This window comes from Lycorma delicatula, chromosome 10, assembly GCF_047948215.1.
Source record: "Lycorma delicatula isolate Av1 chromosome 10, ASM4794821v1, whole genome shotgun sequence".
NCBI lineage: Eukaryota > Metazoa > Arthropoda > Insecta > Hemiptera > Fulgoridae > Lycorma > Lycorma delicatula.
In genome coordinates, this window is record NC_134464.1 from 73,851,002 (window position 1) to 73,873,433 (window position 22,432).

Genomic DNA, 22,432 nt, shown 5'->3' on the forward strand with positions numbered 1-22,432 from the left:
AAAAATAAAATTGATAACACTGAAAAACCGTAGCCTAACCAAGATTCGAACTCAGACCTTCCGGATGAAATGTAGAAACGATACCACATTATCCTTTAATTGTTTTTCTTTCACGTCTATTTTAAAGGAAGTATTGTAATCGCGAAAAATGTCATATTTAAACCGAAATATCCATTTTGATCATCCCTGAATCTATTTTGACTATTTTCATCGTGACGTATGTACGTACATATGTATCTCGCATAACTCAAAAATGATTAGACGTTAGAACGTTGAAATTTTGGATTTAGGACTGATGTAACATCTAGTTGTGCACCTCCCCTTTTGATTGCAACCGACTGGTCCAAAAGTGTCAAAAAAAAGCCATAATTCCAAGACAATTTAGTTTTGGACTTTTTCTTAACTGCAGTAATAAGTCCTCAGTGAGAGCATTTCAACGATATATCTGAAGTGGTACTTATTTTCATTGATAAAAGTTTAATTAATGAAATATTTGGATCTTTCAAAGGGAAGACACATTGAGAATCCGACTTAATTTCATTTTTTTTTACTTTTTTTTTTAAATTTAAATATATTGATTTACTAATAATTATTAACCTATGGTTAAAAAAAAATTGCAATAAATAATAATTCAATAACAAAAAAAAGAAGTTTATTATTATACTATACTAGTGTTTCCCGTCGCTGTAATTTTTTTTTTAAGAAACCGATACAGGTGCGTTTAGTCGCGTCGCACATACAGTAACAGTGACAATGGCTGTATTGATTAAGACGTTCCGCGCTGTACACCTTTGCACCCCTTAAAAAATCGAAATTCAAAAAACACAAAAATGTTTTAAACATAAATCTGAAGAATAATTTCAAGGCTAGAAAAATAGAGTATACCCATCGCGGCTTCGCCCACGCTATATGGTCAATTGCGTATCCCGGTCAGGAGTATTTAGCCATTCATGGTTCGCTTTGCTCGCCCTTTCTGTCTAGCCAGAGGGTTCTGCCCCTTGGACCCCAATGTGTTCATTAAACTCATGCTTGAGAATAATAATGATAAAACGAATTCTATTTATAAATAATATAATTGTATTGTAATTTCTTTGCAATAATACTTTCTTTAGTTTGGTAAGTACAGGATCCAAAACTTTGAGTCTAAGAATGTGGATTTCAAAACAGTGGACCTCCATCTTAAAAATATTATTGTAACTGGTTCTTAGCGTTACCTGACAAACACCACTAGGATTTAACCGGACTTAGTTTAACCGGAGGCAGGTGCAGGCAGTCGCGTCGCACATAAAATAATATTGGTTGTGTTGATTGAAATGTATTTATCTTTCTTCGCCCCTTTCAAGATAGAATTTCAAGAAATCTAGAAGTTTGTGTATAAATATTTACACGAAACTTACACTAATCTATTAAAATTACGAATCTAATTAATTCTTAATTTGTTACCGAGAAATGAAAAAAAAAAAAATTGTTGTTACTCAGTTCTTTGAAACTCTACCTTTGAACTCAGAATTAAAAAAAAAATCCTTTCTTAATGTGCACTTTCACCGTAAAAAAAAAACATGTATACAAATTTTCATCAATTTATCTTCAATAGTTTTGGATTGGTGTTGATGAGTCATTCAGTCAATCAATCAAGACACGTAGTTTTAGGTACAGATAACATTTAAAGATTGGTGAAAAAATTTTAATATTTTTTTCCTGCAAGGATAGAGGGTTGATTTAAATTTATTTACTAAATAAATTGGAAATTTTTATTTCCTTGTACGAAGTAAAGAAAGTACTGCGATCGCGAAAAATTTCGGTTTTCAGATTTCAACAGAAATATCCATTTTGACCATCCCTTATTCCACTTTGACTAGTTTCGGCGTGACGTCTGTACGTATGTGCGTATGAATATATCTCGCATAACTCAAAAACGATTAACCGTAGGAGGATGAAATTTTGAATTTAGGACTGTTGTAACATCTGGTTGTCCACTTCCCCTTTTGATTGCAATTGACTTTACCAAAAATGTCAAAAAAAGCCCGAAATCCAAAATATTTGGATTTTAGACTTTTTCTTAACCGCAGTAATAAGCCTTCATTGAGATCTTTTCAACGATATATCATAAGTTGTATTTATTTTCGTTGGTTCCAGAGTTATAGACAAATAAAATTTTAATTAATGAAATATTTCGACCTTACAACGGGAAGACATGTCGGTTCAAATTCGACTTCATTTCCTTCTTTTTTAATTTTTTTTTAATGTAATTATATTAATTTATTAATCATTATTAACCACTGATTGTAAAAAAAAAAAATACTATAAATAATAATTCAATAATAACAAAAAAAAATATCAGAAGTTATTAATGAAATAAAATTGTATATACTTTTCATTTAAAAAAAAAAAAAAAATGTGTATATGTAATTTAATATGCGTACAAGGAAGTCATATGATGTCTGGTAATTTTAATCATGGTTAAAAATAATTTCAAACGTTAAAATTCTCATTAAAATTATTTCTTTTAAATATTTTTTTTTTTATAGATCAGTTAAAAATAAATAAAAAAAGAGAGATGAATGGAAAACAATAATTTTCATATTAATCATTGGAAGAGAGGTTCAATTTTAAGTACTAATTTCTATGCTAATTCTGGAAAAGTACAGTACCATAGCTTCCAACTTTATTTTACTACGTAAAATCGTTATTATTTATACATATTACATCTGCTTATTTCTGCACATATATAGTAAAAAAATGATTGTTGTAACAAATTACAACGACGTGCCTAAACTGGCTCTGTTTTATCAATACAGCTTTATAAAAATATCATTTTTTTTTTAATTCTTAGTTTTAGGTTTATTAATCAATCATGAAAACTAAGTGGCTATACTATGGAATTTTTTTGACGTAATCTTTAAACTTTTTGTGAAAACTTGGAACTTATTGCATGTAAAGTTGAGTGAGATCTTATTTATATATTATTATTAAAAATAACTTTTTTTTTTACATGATGCGTTTTTTATTTCATTGAAAATTTATGTGTACATTTATAATAGGTAAAAGCAAATAATGCCAACTTTAATCTTACATTTGTACTGAAATTATTTTAAACTCGACTGCAATATAGATTATATCTTACATTCACCCTTTTTTAGAGAAATATTTGTTTTTAGAAATTTATTAGAAAATTAAAATTATACAAAAGTAGCCAAATTAATCCGGAGGTCCTGGGTTCGAATCCCGGTTTCGCATGACATGTTTTTCAGACTTAAATTTCCATTAGAGTAAAAAAAAGCCAAAATTAGCTGAAAAACTAAGAATTTTAAAAATGTTAATATTTACAGAATTATTTTTTTTTTTAAATCAAACTTATTCGTAAAATTTTGATTATGTATTTCGGAGTACTTATTTTAACAGTGTCATTTGCTTGCTAGCATGTAATCTGGTGTCAATCGATTGTATTGTAATTGAAATATATTTAAAATATATTTTTAAATTTATTTACATATTTGAGAATTATTTATTTTTTCATAAATAATATTATTTAATTCATAGTATTCATGAACTTGGATAAATGTTGCAATTGATTTACACTGAGTAAAGACTTTTACAAATTGAACCCCCACGCTAAGAAAAACACAGGTAAATAAATAAAATAAATAATACAACATTAAAATAATTTAAATTTATGAAAACATTTCAAAAAATAAAAAATTATTGCAAGCAACTTCACTGATATAAGTATAAGCATTTTTCTAAGCGTTTATCATTATACTAACCCGTCAGGACGAGCGAAGCGAACCCTTTCCCTCTGCCCGAATGTGATCATTATTCTCAAGGTTATGAGAATAATATTAGTTAATAACAAGTAAACCCTGTTCAGTTTTTAAAAAAATATCAGGGGATTGTAATTTTTTCAGTGCAAAAGTTTTATTTTTAGTTTTTTTTTAAGAAACCGAAGAAAGGTGCAACCAATCACATCGTACACTATACTGCCAGTGACTGACTGCGTCGCTCCACAGTGGCTGACTGTGGTCCCGTACATCTTCGCACCCTTCAACAAAATTGAAATTAAAAAAAAAAAAAAAAACTGAAAATAATGTGTAGATATACATCTGAAGAATATTTACAAGCCCAAATCGAATGAAAATTTCAATTCTGTTTAGTCCGAAATGGGGATAATTTTCAATCATTCTTCCAAATTTTATACCTTTCTTTAACTCTTTCAAGGTTGAATTTTGAAAAAACTTAAAAACAATTTTTTAAATATATATACGAAGATTATACACACCAAAAATTAAATTGATATCTTCATGTGTTACAGAGAAATATAAAAAAAATTAGCAAAATTTAATTTTACCCTATTTTTATCCCTTTAAACTAGGAATTTCAAACAATCCTTTCTTAGTCGGCACTTACACCATAAGAAAAGGGAGTATACACATTTTCATCAATTTATTTTTTTTATGCTGGGGGTTGATTATGAGTCAGTCTAGACATTATGTTCATAAGTACAGAAACTTCTTATACAAGTCAGATATTTCACACACACACACACACACACACACACACACAGAGAGAGAGAGAGAGAGAGAGAGTGAGAGAGAGACATACATACACATACACACACACACACACACACACACACACACACACACACACACACACATACACATACACATACACATACACACACACACACACAAACTGTATATATAATTACGAGTTATTAAATAAAAATGCAATTCCATTAAAATTGAGAAATCGGTTTTTATTATATTCTACACTATCTTAAAAATATGTATATATTTTTTATTATAACAACACAGCAACTTTACTATCTATTCAGCAAGAAAGAAAAAAAATGACACTCATCTTGTCTAGAGCATATAGCAGGTTAAGAGGCTTATAAACTTGATAACAGGTGAGTATTAAAATAATTTAGGCATACCTTATCGAACAATGGTACTTCTCTAATTCTTAATCCAACATAGTAAAAAAAAAAAAAATCAATAAATAAATTTGTAAATTTTTGGTTAAGTATGTCAGCATTTTTTTAATTAGTATTTTTTAATCTTTAAATACAACTAAATATTTATTTTAACATATTAGCCGATCTGCGTAGTGGAATGATAGCGTTTCTGTCTTTCATCTGAGTTAGTGTCTCAGTTACGCATGCGTACTTTTTCCTAAAAAAAAAAATCATTTCATTATCATTCTTTGGCAGCTGTTACACCGTGTCAACAACAATAAATTTTTCTCCTTCATGTCAATAATAGAATTCAACATATTTATTAATTTTTCCAAGGAAACAGATTATAGATATTTATTACATAAAGAAAAATAGATTCAACATACTTTATGGTTCTACAGCAAAATAATAATAATAATGTTTTTGTATAACCAAGAACATTACCGTTTGTAAAAATAATTTTAATTTAATAATTTTAACTTTGAACAATGTAAATTACAACTTCTTAAAACATTTATTGAAAAGAGAAATATTATTTTTCTCTACTTTTCGAGATGAGACGGAATTTTTTTTAACATATTCTTCAACTATTCCGTGCAGTCCAAAAGGTTCACAGTAAATATTCTGTTTATCCTTGAAATACAAAATATAAGCTACTTACATATTTTTTTGAGATCGGGTACACCATATTATTTGCAAAAGCCTCGCTCTTGTTTAATTCATTGTTTTTTTTCATGAAAAATTTTATTTCTCAATTGATTTGCTTATAACGTTATAATTTCATTATATACAGTAATAAATAAATAAAATGATAAAACAGCAAGCTCATTCAAACATTTAACTTTATTTTAAATGTGTTATATTTCATTTCAATATTTCATATTTATTAAATCATATCCCATACTGTAGTCAACGATTAGCTTATTTTAATATAACAGTGATGGCATATAATAAACAGCATATTTACATTTCTGTATTATACGATCTGAAAATAATGTTTTTCGGACAACTAAATTTTAAATTCTGTTTTATCTTTATTTAAATTCAGATATAATTGTATACATAATTTTCAATATTTCATATTAATGTTTACTGATGTTAATCAATTTTTTTATTGATGCAAATGAATTTACATTTATGTTTGTTGATGTGTTAATGATTTCTTTGTAAAATAGAATTCTCGAATAATCGAAAACATCGAATAATTATAAAATTTCTAATTATCCTAAATTTCGAATTAAATTAATTTTATCTACCGAATTTTTATTTCAGTTATATTTTATGTCGCGTATTAGATATTAAATTGTAATGATTATAGGTGACTTAAAATAAAAAAAAAGGAAAATATTTGTGAAAATAGTTGTAAATTTCTTCGAGAGTAATAAACATGTTGTACTGTGTTTATCTGAAAAAGTATGCAATGAAGTTTTCTCACATTGGATATCAGAATCTAAAGTCGGATGAAATATCTTTACACAAAGCCGTAAAATTGGTATCTTTACTCTCTTCCGTACAAAGACTGTATGTAAAGTGAAAATTATTACTTTCAGAGAAAGCTAGCCAGATTATTGCCTGTTTTATCTCAGGTAATTTGCTGTAATCACTACCATAAGGATAATTGGATAGATTGTTTAAACAAGTTTATGCACGTTTTTTTTTTTTGATATGGAAGTGCATTATATAATAAACACTGCTTAATCTAATTGGGAAAGATTATTTCTTACAACAGTAATAATACTGATCAACTCGTTTACATACCCATTAATTAGTAATGAATTATACAGGACGTTTCATAATGTTCTTCGGAGTTTCGAAAATTCATTAACAAAAAACTATTTCACTCATAAGAATAAAACAAGTACTGTACGAAAGAGTACTTAAAAATAGTTTTTATCCACATATACTAGGCAGTTAGTATACCATTTGCTCGCTAGGCGTCGACAGTAGAGAAAATGGCTGCCACTGGAAGCGAGAAGTCGTTTTGTGTGTTAGAATTTCACTTGTCAAAGTCAGTAATTTCTGTGCAACGTGCGTTTCGGTTGAAATTTCATAAGGAGACACCAAGTGACAATTCAATTCGTGCATGTTATAAACAATTCAGTGAAATCGGTTGCTTGTGCAAGCGAAAATCAACTGGTCATCCATCAACCTCAGAAGTCAATGACGAAGGTGTGCATGCAAGTTTCATTCGAAGCCCGTCAAAATCGACTGCGGCTGCAGGCAGAGAATTACGAATTCCGAAAACAACAGTGTTGAGTGTTCTCCGTAAACGTTTATTATGCAAACCGTACCGTCTTCAATTAATCCAGCGTCTTTCTGATGGAGATAAAACACGTAGGCTCGATTTTTGTTTACAGTTGCAGGAAAAGATGTTGTTAGATGAAGATTTTCTAAACAAGATAATTTTCAGCGATGAAGCTACTTTCCATATTAGCGGCAAGTAAACCGAAGTAACGTGTGATTTTGTGGAACTGAAAACCCACACGCTTATGTGGAACACATTCGATATTCTCCGAAAGTAAACGTTTTGTGCGATCTCGCGTGAGGCAGTGTATGGGCCGTTATTTTTTATGGAAACGACAGTAACCGGCATGATATACCTGGATATGTTACAACGACTTCATTTTCCAGCAAGATGGTTGTCCTGCCCGTTTTCATAACGAGGTTCGACAGTACCTTAACACAACATTACCTCGGCGCTGGATTGGACATGGGTCTGAAGAAGACCAACACATCATGCTGTGGCCACCAAGATCACCAGACCTCACGCCATGTGATTTCTTTCTCTGGGGTTACGTGAAAGATAAAGTGTTTATCCCACCAATGCCGCACGATATCGCTGAGCTAAAGGATCGCATAATCAATGCAATCAACTCTATCGAAAATGACACGGTAGAACGAGTTTGGCAAAAGCTAGATTTTCGTATTGATGTGTGCCTTGTCACTAGAGGAGCACATATTGAACATTTATAGATTTTAACAAAAACTGTATGAGTCTCTGCATCACCTCGTACAACTTTCATTTAGGTACGTGAAATACATTTTTTGTACTGAATTTTTGTAACTCCTAAGAACATTATGAAACGCCCTGTGTAATAATATTACATTACAAGATAAGAAATCTTGGAGAGCTGCATCAAACCAGTCAAATGATTGAAGACAAAAAAAAATTACATAATATTTTTACTTAGTAAATAGAATAAAACTATTTACAAATTACCCGAAAGTAAATTGACATTTTAATTTAACAATTTATTTCATTTTATAGACATCAAGTAGTGAAATCAGAATAATTTTATTTATTCTATTTAAATATTCCTTAATACATTTATTACGTTAAAAAATTATACCATCTTTTTAAAATATCCTTTAAATTCTTTCAAATGTTAAAATTTTATAAAACAGAGCCATATTTTCAAATTCATTCCATAGGCAAAATCAATTCTGTTAATGACACTCAGCGGACTGGTCTAGTGGTAAATTCGTAAATCAGCTGATTTCGAAATCGAGAGTTCTCAGGTTCAAATCCTACTAAAGGTTGCGTTTATTCAGATTTGAATACTAGATCGTGGATACCGGTGTTCTTTAGTGAAAACAACAAAACCAAATGGTTGGGATTGGATTGACCACACGTTTCTGGTATGGTCGGCCTGAGTTTGTTCAAGACAACACATTTTTCGGTACAGTTACATTACACTGATAAGTCGCTAATGATTTTAATTTTTGTGCAACTTTAAATAAAAGTATTAAAACACAAAAAAAAATTGTTAATGAAGATTTTTCATTATTTTATCGTTTTTCTCAATAATATTCTGAAAACTAAAAAGAAACAAATTTAAAACGAGTAAAATATATTAGAATATTTGATATATTTTTAAGCTTTTTGCTATTTATATTTATCACTGAATGTACTGTATGGGCGCGCACGCCTACACAGACACACACACACACACACACACACACATACGTAGTGAAAATGTATGATTTATGGCGATGTATTTTACAGAGACAAATTGTGATAGGTTATTTGAATAAAGAGGACACGTTACGAGTCGATATAGAAAACTCAAATATGCAGATATTTACTGTTTACTTTGATCTTTCATTTTTTAACCTTTTTGAAATTTACGTTATGATATGTTATAACGTAATGGAGATGTCAGTAGTAAAACATCCAAGTAAAACTATCATGTCATCAACGTTCTTAGCTGTCAATGTATATTGATGTGATTCTGACATATCACGATTGAGTAAATATTTTATAAAACAATCTTTATCTAAAATTAAAAAATAAAATTCATTTAAAAAAATATTCTATTAGGCTTTCTATATCTAACTGCTGGTTTTTTCGTTCTTTATTCCTGGAAAATACAGATTTTTTTTGTGGTAGCGAATTAAATCCTGATGCCGATTCCAGAATCAGTACTATATTAATTTTTTAAATGTTTATTTTTAATTTTTGACTGTAATTGGTGTTGTGTCTTGATGCTAAACGCTAAATAAACAAAAACTGGGCTTACCAATGTTACAACATGAATCATAAACGATGCACCAAACTATTAGATATTAGCAAACTTTGTGAAGCAGGTAATGGACTAAAAAAGAATAAAATTGCGTAATACATTTGATTTTACATGATTAAAGCATATTAAATTAGAATGTATTCCTTTTCCGTATGGATAACTTTAGAACATACACAGTTCCTTCTAAGCAGCGCGGGTGCACGGCCCCGCAGTGATTTTAAAAGTATTGCAAAAAATTGTACATAGAAATTTATTTCCCGCGCATCTCAATGAGCTACTATAAATATGAACTAATACTTGACTTATGGACTATGGACTGGTACATTAATTGACACGTTTAGTTGAGACTACGGAGAAACATATACCGTGACTTTCTTACGCTAGTTCGTAACTACTATTCACAATAAAATCATTCAAATTCAGTTATTGACAGTTCATCACACAAATAATTGTAATATTTAAGAGTGATTGAGCCAGTGTTATGCTCGGGAAGAAAAAGGTAGCAACAATTCTCAAAAGATAAAGATCACATTTAACTGAATACTGTGTAGCACATAGGGAAGATTTAGGATTAGATGAGGCATGAAAAAAATGTATCTATTACGCTTGATATAGAAAATTTGATTAGAACTGTGTACACAATGTTTCAGAGATGTAGCAACAAAAAGAAAAATCTTGAACAATTAGCTCAAGTTCAGAGCATGATGATATATCATTTAAACCATTAAATGATTTAGATGGTTATCCAGGTATTTCGTAGTTGGTGCTTTAATAAAATATTACGATACTTTAATTGAGTATTGTAAAATTCTGATATCAGAATGCAATGACCCCATTTATAAATATTGTGAAAGAATTCTACCAATTCACAATATCAGGTAGCAGTATTTGCTATGAAAGATGTTTTAGACGAATTTACATCCTTGTGCAAATATCTACAAAAAAGTGATTTAACAATTATTAATGCTCATAAATATGTGATAATTAAAATTAACAAACTAAATCTCATTTCGTGTTTGAGACACGAAATCTTTTGGACTGACACTGTAAGAGAAATATTATAGGTACGTCAAAATATTGATACATTACATTCGATTTAATGAACGTTTATGTTCACTTAGAGAGCAGATTTCCAGATGAAGAATTAAAATAGTGGCAAGCATTTGAAATGAAATTATTATAAATTCGGAAAGCAAAATATAATACAGTATTCCAAACAAATATTCGGAATTTACAGCAAATAATAACTTTTATATGGATAAAATATGGAACGAATACTCAGAATTGACATTTAGAATTCTAAAAAAACTAAACTAGGATAGCTCAAGACTTTGACCGATACAGTAACCTTTTGCCCAAACTAACCCTGAATTATCTAGCCTTTCCTTTCTGTATAATATTATTGGAACTTTTCAAGTATCCAGCGCAGATTGAAGTGGATTTTCCGTTATGGATTCCATAAAAACAAAATACCAAAACAGACTCAAAAATAAACATTTGGGTGACCCCATGAGAATTAGATTACATTTAGCCAATTATCAAGAAGTAAATATAAATGAAGTTTACAAAGAATAGATTTCTATGAAAGACACAAGAAATAAAGTTTAAAAAGTTAAGAAAAATTTTAATCTAAAATAAAACAAATTACCTAATAATTTTCGTTTAAATATGAATACATATGTGTATGAATATATTGTTTAATTGATATATATGTATATAATAATACCCATAAAAATTTTGCACAAATGATTTTTAAATAATTTTTTGACCACAATTGATTTTTGCGCGCGCAGCTCTAACATTTTTTTTTTTTTTTTTGTTATAAAGACACAGCAACTTTATAATCTGTTCAGTAAGATAATAGAACAATAAAAAAATAAGATCTTTATTTGAACTAACATTAAGTAGTCACAGACCCAGCGGCTGTTGACTTAACGATAACATCGAAATGAAAGAAATAAAATAGAAGAGCATTCCGTACAGTTAGACCATAAAGTCACCCAATTGAAACGATAAGGCAAACCAAGAAAACTGCTCCTCAGCAATCATGAAAAATCACTAATCGTGATATTCAATAAATTGACCGCCAAATAATTCGGGTGCCGATCCAAACGATTTTGATATCGTAGGCTGACGAGAGTGTTTTCCTCGCAACTTAAGACCATTATATATGAGGCTGTTGTTTATGTACCAGGGTATGTTTAGCATTTTTCGCAATGTTTTTGTCTAGTAGCGTTCAAGTATGTCAATAAATACTGGTGTTTCACACTGAACCCCACAATTCAAGCCCGTAAGTCCAAAAATGCTTCAAAACTAATTTATACATCAATAATTTACTTTCTACCGAAAGCCGAGATCTATAACTTATCAGCCAGTAAATGCTTTTAAACATGAGATCTGTTTCCGCTTAGATTTGATATGTTTCGCCCAAGTAAGTCGTTGATGAAGATGAAAACCCAAATATTTACAGTCCTGAGATCTCGGAATCGGAACATTGAAATAGAAACAGGACAGTGTTCCTTTCGACGGGTGAACGTGACGTTCTTTGATTTTGTTTCGTTTATTTTTATTTTCCAACATGTAAGCCACGATTCGAGGAGAGTGATATAATAAAAAAAATTAAAGGAAATTTTGACAACATATAATACTGAATATGTGCGCTAACTCTGATATTGTATTGCGAGTAAGACTATTTTTATGAACTTTCATGCATTTATCTATATTATATGTTACCTAATTCGCAATTCCTTAAGGTAATTTTAATGTAATCATCCTCAGAAAAAGATTCTATAAAAACTCTAAAAAACAAAAAAAAATTACAAAATCTTTTCAAATTTTACTTATTCTATTTCTCTTAAAACATTTTGCTGAAACAATTTTCAGAGAAAAAAACTGAAAGAAAAAACAAAATCGGCACAGGGGATACTAAAATTTCCAGGCAAATGACTCGAATCACTCTATGTTGCAATCTTTTGAGAAACCGACTCGTACTGAAAAACATACACATGACGTTACCAAGCTAATTTAAAAATGTTTGCCCATCAAATCCTGAGTTATTAGTCTAAATAGACTCCTACATAGACAGAGAGAAAAAGAGTGAGTGAGAGAGAGAGAGAGAGAGAGAGAGAGCGAGCGAGAGAGAGAAAGAACACGCACGATAAAGTAGAATTTACACTTTTTTTAGAATATATTTACTGTAATTGCTGAGAAAGTAAAATTGTATGTATATAAATACCATTTATAGAATTATTCACGAAGAATATAACAAACTTTCAGGACATGTTCAGGACATGGAAAAAAAATATGTTTTGTAATATTGAAAATAGGTTTTGGTTTATTACCTAGTTAAAATTTGCCACAATTTGCTATGTTTTGGGGTTATTAATCTTCGAAAATTTGTATATTTTAATTTTGTTTCTATAGACTTTATTCATACCATAAAACTCAAAATCAAATTTTTCTACAATTTCTATTTAAAACTATTATGTATCTGTTATTCATTTAACAAAGCTATTTTATTCCAAACATAAAAAAAATGTATTCTTCAATTATAATTTTCTATAATTTACCCCAGATTTCTCGAAAACTACTAAAAATCTAGTTCAGATATCTATTCCTTTTTTTTTCAATTTTTTAGGTCATATTTCACATAAAACACTAAATTTACGACTTAATTTGGGCAAGAATTACAGTAATTAATTTGGCTAATTTTAAATGAAGATGTAAAAATCTGGACGAAATCTTTCGCCAGCCGACACTCTCTCATGAAATGTTTCCGAACCTATGTTTATATGAACTTTCTTCTTTATTTTCACTAGAAGAACATGTCCTGAAAGCTTGTTACATTCTTCGTGAATCACTTTGTATAATACGTACGATATATAAAAATTCATGAAATCTATGTTTTTTTTTTTTACATATAATTTCTAAATTAAAAATCAAAAATTATTTCATAATCTCGAGTAATAAATAACGATATTTTACTTTTCATGATTGGAAAGATTTTAGTTACATAAAATTCGTAAAAATAGTATATACTTATATGCAGTAATGTTTAAAACTAGTATTAAGTATGTATGCCCCATCATCATGTGGTATTCTGCCTATTGGCAGGTCCCTGGCACCATTCTTGTTTCCATTTGTTTCTGTCTCATGCTTTTTTTTGTCTTATCTTAACCTTCACTACCCTTTATATTATTTATTAATTTCAGTCTCTTTTTCCTTCTCTTCTTTTTTCACCTTCACGAACTGTATTTATTACTCCTTTTGTTTGCCACATTGCGAATGTAATGTATCAATAGACACAAAAAAATAGCTATAATCTTAATGATTGTTATGACAACGAAGTTTTATCACAAAGGAATAATGTTTTAACAACAGTTACCGTTTTTCTTATATGTTGCAAAAAGAGTCTGATATTTTATTTTTTTTGGGGTTGATGATATCGGCAGGCATATAAGCTTGAAGCTTGTGCGTGGGCTATGGAAATGGAATTTTGTAGCGTATGAAAAATGCCATACCCAACCATAATTCGAACCCGGTACCTCTATATTAAAGCCCGAGAGGCTACCACTTTGCCACGGAGATCGTCAATTTAATGTTTTTTGTTCCACTGTTTAATTCTATTATCCTTAACAAATTTCAACTGAATCTGCGGATAAAAAAATATCTTACCCTAATCAAAGATGGAAAAAATAACCATAGGATACAATGTGTATATTATGTTTAATAAGAAAAAAATGAAATCTTAATAAAATTTTCGAAAATAAATTCGAAATTCGAATAAATAAAATATAGATGTGAAGATAAATTATTAATTTAAAATAAACTTAATTTAAATCTTTCGAAATTCTTATAATAAAATAAATAAAGATTGGTGTTTGGAAAAACGTGAACAAACAAACGTGTTTTTAAAGTAAAACAAAATAAATTAAGTATAATTTAAGATAGTTTAGCTTTGAATAGTAAATATATTAAATGTAAAAATATAATCATAAAAAACTTTGAAAAGTTGTTAAAAAAACAATATTATTTACTTTTTATTTCTTACGGATAAATTGACACATGGTAACAAGTTATAACCTCTTTAACTTAAATTTACCGACAATAATTGGAAAAATTCCAAATTTACCAAACAATTATTTTTATTATTTATTTTTTATTTAATTATATCATCTTTTATTAAGATTAAATTATGGAGTAATTAAGTTTCTATTATCATAATGTGCAAGAAAACCCTTTTTTTTAAAAACTGTTTTTGACTCGGAGAAGCCGGTGTCGGTACGCATATTTTAAAATTTTATACGAGTGAAGTTTTTAATCATAGCCAAAACCTAATAAATCTGTTGACTTTCGTTAAATATTTAAATCGTTCAAAATGTTACGTGACCTTCATATTTGCTACATGTAAAACATTCAAATGTAGTAAAACTACATGTAAAACCTTCATATTTGCTACATGTACTCCATTTATATATATATATATATATATATATATATAAGTTAAAATATATATATTTTATAACCACCAGCTACAGTCAGAATAAAATGGTAAGAACACTTACTTTAACAGTAGCGCTTTCGGGATGTTATTCCATTTTCAGAGGTCAAATATAAAAATTACACATAATTAGGTAATCAGTATGTATATATATATATATATATATATATAGAGAGAGAGAGAGAGAGAGAGAGAGAGTAAGAGAGCACACTGATTTCACTGAAAGGGATAGAGTTATTTATTGCTTTAATTAATCAGTATTATTCTTCCTTATATCTGTTTACTTAAATCACTGTAAAGCACCTGAAGTGTAAGCGGAAAAAAAATTGTATTTCTTTCTCTGAGAGTAATGATGATAACAAAAAATTCGTATTACTCGTTTATAGCAATCAAGGTGAAGAAATTAGCATTAAATATCAACCATATTATTTTGTTGCACTTGGAATTTTGATATGAAACAGTGTATTTTAGAAAATGAAGAAGCCAATAGGAAAGGACTTCTTGCTTCATTTTTCTTAACAAGCTTAATCAAATTATAAATTAAACTTGTTACTATTGGAAATGACTATATAATTTCTTAAATGCAGTTACATTTATACGGATTTGAATACTAGATCGTGGATAACGGTGTTCTTTGGTGGTAGGTTTCAATTGACCACTTATCTCAGGAATGGTCAACCTGAGTGTGTACGTTCATACACATCATCCTCATTCATCTTCTAATTCCAGTGGTTAATAAAAAATACACACACACAAATATATATGTATATATATATTTATATATTTTAATATTTAATATATATGTATATATTAAAACGAAAAAAATTATTTGCAGTTTTTACAATAGTGAAAATTAAAAAAAAAAATTTAATAGAATCAGCTTTCAAAAACTCTTCGGAAAAGAAACAAAAAATTATTTCTATATATTCATGATTTTAGTAACTGATGTTTAGTAAATTGATTGGTGCCATATTAAAAACAGGTATTACATTGAAGTAATACCTTATATATTACCTTTTTATTACACTACATTTAAGAATATATATTTTCAATGCTTTAATGAATATCAGTAATATCCTGACTTATTAATAAAAAAATATATATTTATTTTTAAATTCAATTAAACAAGTGGATGAATTCTTTTAAATTTCTTGATTTTGTAACGATAACATTATATTCATAATTTAGTGGTCATTTTCGTATTACTCGTTAAAGTTCAGAAAGAGTAAACACATCATAAATGGGTGGTAAGTAGTACCTATCTCTACTATGAGAAATAATGTTGACTATGCTAATGTACAGTGGAGGGAGATAGTGTACATCAGTAGAACCGTCGGTAGCAAGAAGCCAGTTGCTAGTCCATTCCTACTCCCTGCGCTTCCTAGTCGTCGACGAGTTTCTAAATACAGTGTACGACCATCCTTTAGGTAACATTAAGCATAATTAATAAATGATTGACGGCCGTTCATTTTTGTTATATCCTGCTGCCATACTTTGTCAGTGTGATCCTGATAATGTATGACAGCATTCAAACAAATAACATTAATAAATAAATAACATATGTTATTTATAAAATACGCTCTCTCCATCTCTCTCTCTCTCTCTCTCTCTCTCTATATATATATATATATATTCCAAATTTCAAGTATTTTCTTTTTCACATTAAAAAATTTCAAGAAATTGGTCGGAATATTAGCATCCAAAATTAAAAAAAAAAAACAAAAGTCTTTAACTCCAAATTTATGTTTTATATAAAATAAATTACTTGTTATGTATAGCAAAAAATAAAAAAATCCGTATAATTATTCTCACATTCACGATATCCTTAGTTCACGGTCGGTTGTAATCTATTTACGTTTGATTCCTTTCTTTTAGATTCCTTTTTTCAAGATGCAGATTTTTCATAATTTTCTTTTTAATAAAAGGCTTTTCTTTCTTTAACAAAAGGCTTTTTTTCCTTATTTACAGCTCTAATTTTACATAAATTAAAATAAAATAAAAAATTTCAACAATAAAGGAAAAAAATACCATCTTTTAATTTGATGTCGATATGGACAATGTGATTTGTTGTTGTAAATCTGTTTTTAATATGGCACCAATCAATTACACATTAGTTACTAAAATCATGTATATATATAGAAATAATTTTTTGTTTCTTTTCCGAAGAGTTTTTGAAAGCTGATTTTATTACATTTTTTTTTAATTTTCACTATTGTAAAAAGTGCAAATAATTTTTTTGTTTTAATATATACATATATATTAAATATTAAAAAATATAAATATATATATACATATAGATTTGTGTGTGTGTATTTTTTATTAACCACTGGATTTAGAAACATTCCAGAATGTTAGTACGGCTGATCTATCCATCAGATTTTAATTTAATTTATTTCGATAAGAGAAATAATAAAATAATTTTAGGGTATCCTAAAATTAAACAAATTTGATGTCGACATCACATGACTTCCTTGTACGCCTATCAAATTACATATACACTTTTTTATAAATGAAAATGGCATAAAACTTTATTTCATAAATAACTTCAGATATTTTTTCTTTTTTTTTTTATTATTGAATATTTATCGTAAAATTTGTTTACAATTGCAGGTTAATAATTAACAAATCAAAATATTTTAATAAAGAAAATTTAAAAAAAAGGAGATGAAGTTTGATTCGAATCGATTCCCTTCCTCTTGTAAGATTCAAATATTTCATTAATTAAAATTTCAATTGGCTATAACTCTGGAACCAATGAAAATAAGTACCACTTTTGATATATCGTTGAAAGCTCTCAATGAGGGCTTATTACTGCAGCTAAGAAAAACTCCAAAATCCAATTTTTTTTTTGATTTTGGGCTTTTTTGGACACTTTTGGTTCAGTTGATTGCAATAAAAAGGGAAGGTGCACAACTAGACATTACAGCAGCCCTAAATCCAAAATTTCAACATCCCATGGCTAATCGTTTTTGAGTTATGCTAGATACATACGTAAGTACAGTAATCACGCCGAAACTAGTCAAAATGTATTCAGGGTTGGTCAAAACGGATATTTCCGTTGAAATCTGAAAACCGAAATTTTTCGTGATCACAATATTTCCTTTACTTCGTACAATGAAGTAAAAAGTGTTGGATAAGTATTGCATGGCCTATATAAGTATTGAATAAGCATTGCCTGGCCTCCGTGGCGCGAGTGGTAGAGTCTCGGCCTTTCTTCCGGAGGTCCTGGGTTCGAATCCTGGTCAGGCATGGCATTTATACACGCTACAAAACACTCCCCTGCGAAAAGAATTGCTTGACTGCGGACCCGGAGGTTAAACACTAAAAGTACTGCATGACTTTCCCGGTTATTAATAATAAAAACTAAAGCCAAAAAAACAGAATATATATATATTTTTTAGAGGTAGAGAATAAATTCTTAGAAACGTTTTTTTTAAAATTATTCATATATATATATATATAAGTTAAGCTTAACAAATTTACTTAAGTAAAATTTTCTCTTAAGCAAATACCCTCTTCAATAAAGGCTAAAATAACAATAAGCAAATTTTCAAAAACTTTTGAAATTTTCTTTTGAATAACCTACAGATCCGAAGTATATAATTAAAAAAAAAATATAGACATTTCTTTTATTTATAAATATGAAATATATATAAATATAAGGCTATCTATTTTTAACTTTAAAAATCTTTAAAAAATTTTTAAACCAAACGGGTTTTTAAACAAAAAAAAAAACATATATTTAAATTTTTAGAGTTGAGGGTTGATTTTTTGAGAAAAAAGATCTTTGATTATTTATATATGGAGTGAAGATAATTTGCTTAAATACATTTTTCTCTAAAATGCCAATGAAATAAAAAATTGAATTGGGTTTTCGTAACATCTCTCTATCCCTTAACGAATTATGAAAAAAAATTAATATGATCAATGCTTCATGCATAGAAATATGTGAGCCATAATGAAAAAAATCGGTTTGTTAAATCCTGAGATATAACAACAAAAACAGTGCGACACACATACGTATATGGTTTTTGGTTTACTTGAATTAGTTGGGACCTAAAACGTAAAAATTTGCAAAACAATACCCCATTTTTCCCCCTTTAATAGCTATTCTAGCTTTATTCCTCAGGGAAATATAATAATGCTTAAAGATGTATGTGTACACGTAATGATACGGTATTTCAAAAAATAACGCAAAGTTTTCATCGACAGTTATTTATATCAGGAGAAATTTATTATTTGTAGAAATAATTGATTTTATTTTCGTTTTAAATCATACTAATGCAAATATAAATAATATAGATATTTTTCACTATTATTATTATTATTGTTAATATTTTACATATATTTTAACTATTGAACTAAAAAGATAAAAACATGAAAAGCATTTTGTTTTTAATTACGAGAAAATATCGACAATTGCATTTATAAAATGTTTAGATAAAATAAAAAATTATTTTTAATGAAAATATATATTATTACATAAATATTAAATCTTATTCAATAAAGATTACAACTAAATAACTTTATAATTTATAGTGAAACTCTCTAACTTTATCAGTCTGACACAATTCTGTATATACGGATGTATATACGTATTCCTAAATACTATAATAAGTTAAATATTATACCACATTTACACTGACTGCATTCACGATATAGTTCTGCTGATAAATTATCGTACATAAAGCTATTACCATGTAGTTCATTGTAAAATGATATCTTAATTATAAAAGTAAATTACTGTACACTTAACAATAAATCTATTGATTGTTACGAGAGTTATTATTAATTAATTTACGTTTATAATTTGATAATATTCTAGATTTTAAATCATTTTACAAGGTAGCCCAAGTATAGTTCGTTCGCTGTAAAATGACGCTTGTTCATGAAATTTAAATAATATAATTGCTCTGTTTTATATTAATTTACTTGCAATGTACTGTTTTAAAAAGAGTTCTATATAGGTGAAGGGATGTGGTTGACGTATAAATACGGTATAGATTACAACACTATTATGATTTTTCATATTTGTCGCGTTTTACTTTGCCGATGAGAATGAGGCTTAATAACTAAAAAAATATTCATTAATAATTTCTTAATGAATCTATACAATCATCTAAAAACAAACCTGTACAAAAAATAAAGAAACGTAATTATTTACAACTTTAATCGACTTTAGGCCCTTCGGAAAAAAAATTATATTTATTTATATAATAATATAGAAAAATAAATTTTAATAAATACCTCAAGCAATCTATTATTTTATATGAGACCATCACACTATAATTATCTAAAGGAGTAATTCAACGATTTTAAATAAAATATTTGGTTTGGGATAGATAATTTAAAACGCCTTGGAAAAAGAATTTGACGCTGGGCAATGGTAATTCTATCTAGAATTACGGTCATTTAAAAGTTTGTAACAATTAGTTTCAGTTAAACGGTCTACAATACATTTTAAATAACTTTTAAACAACAGTGTATCATTTATTTGAAAATCATATTTGAATATCATTTGAAAATTAAATTTAGTAAATATTTCTAGCTGGAAACGATCAATTTTTCGTTACTAATAAGAGACTTGGAGTGTACTTTTGAAACTGGGTGTGAAAAAATAAAACATCTCCATTTTAGTTAGGGTTATCGTAGTCCGAAGTTTCTTAATAATTTTTTTTCTTCATTGTCCTTTAAATTGATGCGTCACCATTTTACACTTTACTTATAAAATTTTCTGAATAGGTTCCAGGGTGCCAGGGAGCAAATCTATCAGGGTGTGTTTAAGAACGATGCCAACGCAACCGACTATAGGAATTGGCAAGCTAGATGGGACCGTCCACGAAAGGTCGGTGAACGCATCGTTTGATCACGTACATTGAACCGTGGGCCGGGGAGAAGTTTGGCGAAATGGGATTCTGGTTGAAACAATTTCTGACCGGCCTCGGGGACTTTCGTTCATACCTGTGTCGACGAAGGAAAGCAGAAGTCCCCTTCTGCCCCTACTGTCGGGACTTAGACACGCCGGAGCACGTGATATTTCAGTGCCCGCTGTGGGACGAGAAACCCCGCGACTGTGCTGACGTAATTGGACATCTCGAGATAGGGACCATCGTTGGAACGATGTTACGCAGTCCGGTGGACTTCGATACTGTGACGGGTTTTGTGTCGGGAAAAGTTGAAATTAAATATCGAGAAGCGAGGAAGTGAGAAACAGCTCCGTACGGAGCTGCCGTTCACCCGTCCTTGCAGGGGTGGGCGGTGATGATGAAGTACGGGGACTCTCGAGCTCCTGAGCTAAAAGACTGAATTCCGGCGAGACCATCCCTTCCCGGATGTCTTCGTTAAAGGCGAAGCGTAAAGAACTGAGTCCCGGTTGCTGGGTGATGGAGGCCGCGAACGGCATAGCCGGGCGTGGTGTTTCCTTCAGCCTTTCATCCGGGGAGTCCCGGATTGGAATCCCGGTTAATCATAGAATTTTCCACATACGCTACAAAATTCCATTTCTAGATTCCTACGTAGAAGCGTTTGAGAGCTTCTGTGATGAATTAATTCATCAAGAAAAAAGGTTGTTTTAACCGCATTATCTTACTTCACGAAACGTTTTTCTAACTTTCGAATGCTCGAAATATTATTTCGTTAAGACTCATTTTTTTAATACAATTTTTTATTACATTAATAGAATTAAAAATAAACAATATTATTGGCCGAATTGACAAAAAAAGTTAACTTCTATTATTTGTATAAAATAAATTAATGAAATAAATTGTTTAATATCAAAGAGTAACTTATAGTTACAGAAGAATATTATATTTTTTTTATATAATAGTTTTCACTTACCAACAATCTTTAATAGTAATGTTCGAGCGCTTTCGGATTATCGATCCATCCTCAGGAACAATGATGTGTTAACGTTATAATTTTTTACTTCACACATCGTTAATTATACTAAAATTGAATTTTATAAAAATATAAATATAACAATTGATCGTCAAGAGATAAAATAAAGTTCACATTATCCGTCACGTTAGTATGAAGATCTCACTTTAAACTGAACATTTTTATGATAACGTTAACCTATGTTAATTAAACCTATATTAATCATATGTGAAGTAAATAATTATAATGTATAACAAAATCATTGTTCCTGAGGATGGATGAATAATCCGAAAACGCTCGAACATTGCTATTAAAAGATTGCTGGTAAGTGGTAACTATTATATAAATAATTTATTTATTAATACTAACGGGCCATGCTTAATAAAATTAGAATATTATAAGGTTAATAAAAATGTTTTACTGGAATGAATGATTACGTCGAACAGCTGATGAAAATACTGTAATAAACTTGTTGAAACTAAACTATTGGTCAGAGAGAACATCAGTCGAACACTCTATAACGCACAACGAAGTTATTTGAGAATAGAGAAATGGAACTTTGCCTCCTACGGCGTA